Genomic DNA, 5737 nt, shown 5'->3' on the forward strand with positions numbered 1-5737 from the left:
CCGCTAATATTGCTCATTTTTTTATATTATATATTTGTTTTTCATTAAGATAAATTGGGATTTCTATTCATCTTAGTTTTGGTCCATCTTGCTTATCACAAATCCTTGGCTGTGAAGCTGTAAATAGGATAAGAAGTTCCCTTGAATTTTTTTTTCTTTTTAGAGAGAGAGAGGGACAACTAGCTTTCAAACTAGACTTTTAAAAAATTATATGATGAGTCTTTGTTATGTAAGGTTTGTTTGGCTGCTTGGACCATACATCTTTGTCACAAATTAGGAATAGACTACCCTTTTCTGAAAGATTTTTGGAGCTAAATTTATGAGATATAATAAACAAGTTTAAATGTCTCTCTTTTTTTATGATAAGAAGTCAACCTCATTAAATAAAAAGTAACTATATACAGGCTCCACCAACAGACTTACTCCAAAACTAGCACATATGACAAAAACGAAGTACTTAAACAAAATAAAATAAACAGTGATAAGTATAAATATCTCTCTTACACATAAACAAATATTGCCGATTGCCACGGTTGCATTAGCACTTAAAAATACCAATATTTTGAATAAATTTAATAGCTCCAAATAGAATAGGAGAGAGAAAGTGAAAGCACCAATACACATGACATGACATATGGAAGATAAATTTTTATAAACAAAATCCATCATAACATAGAAAGAGACTCCATAGAATAAATTTTCTGCAAGAGAAAAATAAAGTAATCTTTATTCACCCAAAGTTCATAAAATAATTGAATAGATTAATGAACAAGATTCCATATTTGCATAATACAAAATATACACTAAAAAGATGATGACATATTGAGGAAAGTTATGGAGAAAATGAGCTGTAGAAAACTTTCAAATTGATATAGTTAAATTATGAAGCAAAAATTATATGAAATATCTAATAAAGTTTATTTTGAGTGAAGAAATTGAATGGATTGAAAGATTAAAATGAAGATTTACTTGGAGGGAATTGTAAGTGCACATCATAATTTGGATTTTCAGAAATCCATAAAGGCAAATATCATATTAAAAAAAGGTAAAATACAGAAAAATGGTTTGTTTTGGGGCAGTAAAAAGAAAATATATAGACCCAAAAAAGGAAAATGGGGCTCATAAATTAAAGAGTACTGCGATAATTACAAAACATTTGTTAAAAATTTGAGTGGCAAAATTTGCCAATAACAAGTACATATTAGGACAATTCAATCAAAATTCTAGAGAAAGATTGTAGAAATCCTTTAAATTTTGGTTTAAGGAGAAACACACGAACGATACTTCACAGTAAAAGAAATTAAGAAGAAGGTCTCATTTCGTTGGAAATTAGCCCTCTTTTTTTCAAGAACAGATAGGTGCAGCCATTAACTAAATCTGAGATCAGGATAATCAATATATATATATATATATATATATATATATATATATATATATATATATATATATATATATATATATATATATATATATATATATATATATATATATATACACACACACACACACACGTGCGCGCGAACGATACTTCACAGTAAAAGAAATTAAGAAGAAGGTCTCATTTTGTTGGAAATTAGCCCTCTTTTTTTAAAGAACAGATAGGTGCAGCCATTAACTAAATCTGAGATCAGGATAATCAATATATATATATATATATATATATATATATATATATATATATATATATATATATATATATATATATATAACAGGAAATATCTAGTGGTAAAATATGCAGATAAGAGCCTCATATTTTGGGGAAGACATCAAAAGATGTGAAAGTTACCGGACTCAGATGCTGGATAAAAGAAACCGAGCACTAATTAGAAATATCGAATTAATTGTTTTGTTTTAGAGAGGCATGGTTAATAAGCATGAGATGCAGCACGAAAATAAAAATGGAAGAGACTTGACTCGGTGGTCCCACATGGGTGGATAGAGGGACGGATCATGAAAGGCATTTTTATTCTCCTCCTTCCTCCTGTCCTGAAAGTCTTGTGACATGGAATGTTTGATTCTCTCTCTGGAAAATATAATAGGCGTAGGGGATGTGCTGAAGCTTGTTCTTCTCGTCGCTTTCATCGAACCTCTCTCTGAAATCCGGATGCAGATCCCCCAAGTACAATTTCTGGAGGGATGTGAGATATCCAATGCCCCGTGGAACATCTTTTAACGCAGGTAGGCCAGTCATGAATAGGGACTTCAGCCTTGCCATGGCGCCATCCTCTACGTCCACTTGATCAAGTTTGGGCAAATCGAATAAAATGAGTTCCTTCAAATTAGGGAACCATCTGCTACGAAACCACAATTGTTGCCCATCAAATGCCCTCTCCAGTTTCAGATATACAAGGTGGGTCAACTGAGACAGGGATCGAAATGGATCCTCTCCCAACCTACTCCAACCCAGATACAGTTTTCGAAGGCTGGATCCAAGGGCATGAAATAAGGGCAACTCCATCGTCCCTTCTGCCAGTCGTCCCCTCAGATTAAGCTTTAGAAGATGCTGAGGTGGATGATCCCAGCCTCCCAACTGGAGAATCTCATTCTCGTCGCTAGCATTAAGGTTCAAGAAGTGTAGGTAGCGCAACCTTGATAACGAAGCGCATAGGTGCTCGCAATGGATGCCACGCACTTTCCATATCCGAACGCTTCTTAGTTGGGTAAGCCGTTCCACAAATTCCATGCTTGCTTCCACTGCTTGAAGAGTTTGCAGGTCTTTCAAATTCCAGAGTCCCTTCGGAGCTCGCACACCTCTACGGCTATTTATGGTCTCATCACTTGGACCTAGAACCTTCTTGGCAAACAAGTGACGCAACTTCTTGAGGTTTCTTGTCGTGCTTGGCAGTTTCTCTATTTCACTAAAAATGTGGTCGAGCGTCTGTAGGTTACGAAGCCTTCCCAAGGATTTAGGTAGCTTCTTCACCTTCGTCTCCCTCAAACCCAAAAAGTGCAGATTGAATAAGTCCCCGATTTCATCTGGTACTCTCTCAATCGGGATGCCTTGTAGGTCTAAGACGGTCAAATATCTAGAGCTGGAACGCAGCGAAGAGAAGGATGACGATGAGGACATTGAAGGGTCAAACACCGTGAAAGTGCGAAGTCTTGGCAACTCCATGCTCGACGGAAGTTTGTTACTGCATTTGTGCACTGACAGACGACGCGTTTCATCACTCATGTTCACCACCACCTGAAGATCGTCATATATCACGCTGAAATTTTCCTTCTTAGACAATGATACAGCCAACTCTCGTACAATATCGTGCATTCGACAGTGTTTTATTCTACCAAATTCATTCCTCTTTACAACTTGAAGCATGCATCGATGGATGAGCTCCTTGAGATAGTCCTCCGCCACTTCTTCCATTGTGCTCGATCCCCTTTCCTCCACAAATCCCTCTGCGACCCACAGCCTCATAAGCCTCTTTCTCTGAAGCACATGATCCTCCGGGAACATGCTGCAATGCAAGAAGCATTTCTTTAGATATCTCGGTAGATAGTTGTAGCTGAGATTCAAGACATGCTTCACATTGTCCAAATTTGGGTTCTTATCCAATTCCCAGCTCAGCTGATCATAAACTTTCTGCCATTCTGACTTGGTTTTCTCTCTTAGGGACAGAAGGCTGCCTAAAGAGACAATAGCAAGTGGCAACCCTTGACATTTTGAAGCAATATCCTGCCCCAGCTTCTTCAGCTCTTCAGGACATTTTCTATCTTCTTCTTTCCGGAATGCCTTCTTACAGAATAGATTCCATGCCTCTGTGCTTTCCAAAAGCTCGAGCTTAAGCTTCCAACCTTCACGTGCTATTGAAGCTACCTCGTCAATCCGGGTTGTAATGATAACCCTGCTTCCATTCTTGTCATCGACATTAATGGCAGCACCAATAGCATCAAAAGCTTTTAGATCCCATACATCATCCAGTATGATCATATATCTTTTATTCTCTAGAAAACTTTTGACGCTTTCAACTAACTTTCTGTGGTCCATTTCTCTGATGTTATTCGGAATTTTCTCTACTTTTTCATTTTCATGCAGCTCCTCTATCATTCTCCTTAAAAGATCATCCACCTTGTAAGTTTCTGAGATGGATATCCATGCATAACGTTCAAAACTTTTTCTCTCACTTTTATATACATTGGCGACTAGAGTTGTTTTGCCCAATCCCCCATGCCCCACACGGATACTATACATCTAGTTGGGTCCTTATCAGAAAGCCAGTCAGTTATTTTTCTTTTGTTTTGGTCAATTCCCACGAGCTCATTCTCGTCGATGAAATAAGAAGAGTTTGCTAAATGCAGCTGCTTTTCACGAGCATAAGTTGAACTACTACCCATTTCTCCCTCTGTCATCTTAATCCATCGTTTCTTCATCTGTGAAACGTGGTGAAGATTAGTTTCTAACTCTTTCAATTGTGCAGCAATTTGATGCCAGGCAATCAAATTTTGGGATCCCTTAAATATTTTCTTGACGTAACCTCCCAGTCCGCTCCCTTGCTGTTGAGCCATGAGATATAAATACTCATCCATGATGTCCTCGACATGATTTGCCAGTTTCCGTACCTCCTCAAGCCAAGTTTCAAGGACCTGGTTCTTGTTAGTTTGAATATCTATTCGACCGAGAAAGGCTTGCATTACCAAAAGTTCACTCTTGATACGTGTCATACTACTTGGCAGTTGAGTCAACAATGAGACTTCATTTGCAAACTGAGAACTAGCTAGTTTCAGTGCTTCTCCACCCAAAGCAGCACCGATCTTTTTAATTGCTAGAAGTATGGCAGCCTCTGCCATGTCTGGTTCCACTATGAACTGCACCTGTCCCGCTTATTTCTCTATCCAAAAAAATTTTAGTCCTGTTATAAATGAGAGTCGATCAAGAGGTCTATATAATAAATATATTATTAAACTACTAGATATTCACATATATACTAAATAATCTTGCGTCTGTCTTATTTAGTTTTAAGATCACTATTTTTCCCACCATCCACCATTCACAATTTGTCTTTCCATTCTCTAAGGTGTATACATGTATGATGTGTATAAAATTAAGAAAGAAAACTAATTATAAAAAGATCAGGAATGTTTGGGGTATAGGATTTTTCATGATGTTCCCACTTCTAAACTCGAGATGCATACACATTTTTATTGGCTCAGCCATCAGACCTATCAAATTATCGATATGGGCATAAGTAAGAGTTTTGATGCAAGGCACACACTTGGTGCAAGGGGATATATAGTAGCACAATAACTTGTTTTGAAAGATACCATGGCGATGCCAGAACCAAGGATCAAACACTGGTTCTAAACAATCCATTTAGAACTTCTTAGTCAAATTGCAGCATTAAATGGTTATATAGATATATACTTGCTAATATACAAACATATGTGTGAGTATAAAGTCCTTTCAACCCACCTACATTTTCCAATCAACCACTTTCTCCTATGTAGAAGCATATGGTCATTAACCAACGGGGTGTCGGTTCAGTGGATGGAGATTATAATTAGCCAACTAGGGTTCAGTTGTTGACGCCTTGGGCCTGCAGCACATGATTGGACAGAGAAGTATATCTATACTTAAGCCAATGGAGAGTCTGTTTACTGGTTGGCACCTCTATCTTTATGGTATATATTGGAAACAAGTTTGGATTTAATCTGATCAGGTGGTACTCCCACCATTATTTAAAAAAAAAAAAATTAATTACTTTATATATCTAACCTTCCAAGGCTCATTTGACTAATTAAA

The 5737-nt window shown here is 37.1% G+C and overlaps 1 pseudogene; it reads right to left on the reverse strand.

Moving 5' to 3' along the window:
• Positions 1–1963: 1963 nt before the first annotated feature.
• LOC105060805 (disease resistance protein RPM1-like) lies at positions 1964–4812 on the reverse strand (annotated as a pseudogene).
• Between the last annotated feature and the right edge of the window lie 925 nt (positions 4813–5737).

Source organism: Elaeis guineensis, chromosome 1 (genome assembly GCF_000442705.2).
Source record: "Elaeis guineensis isolate ETL-2024a chromosome 1, EG11, whole genome shotgun sequence".
In the NCBI taxonomy this organism is placed as follows: Eukaryota; Viridiplantae; Streptophyta; class Magnoliopsida; order Arecales; family Arecaceae; genus Elaeis; species Elaeis guineensis.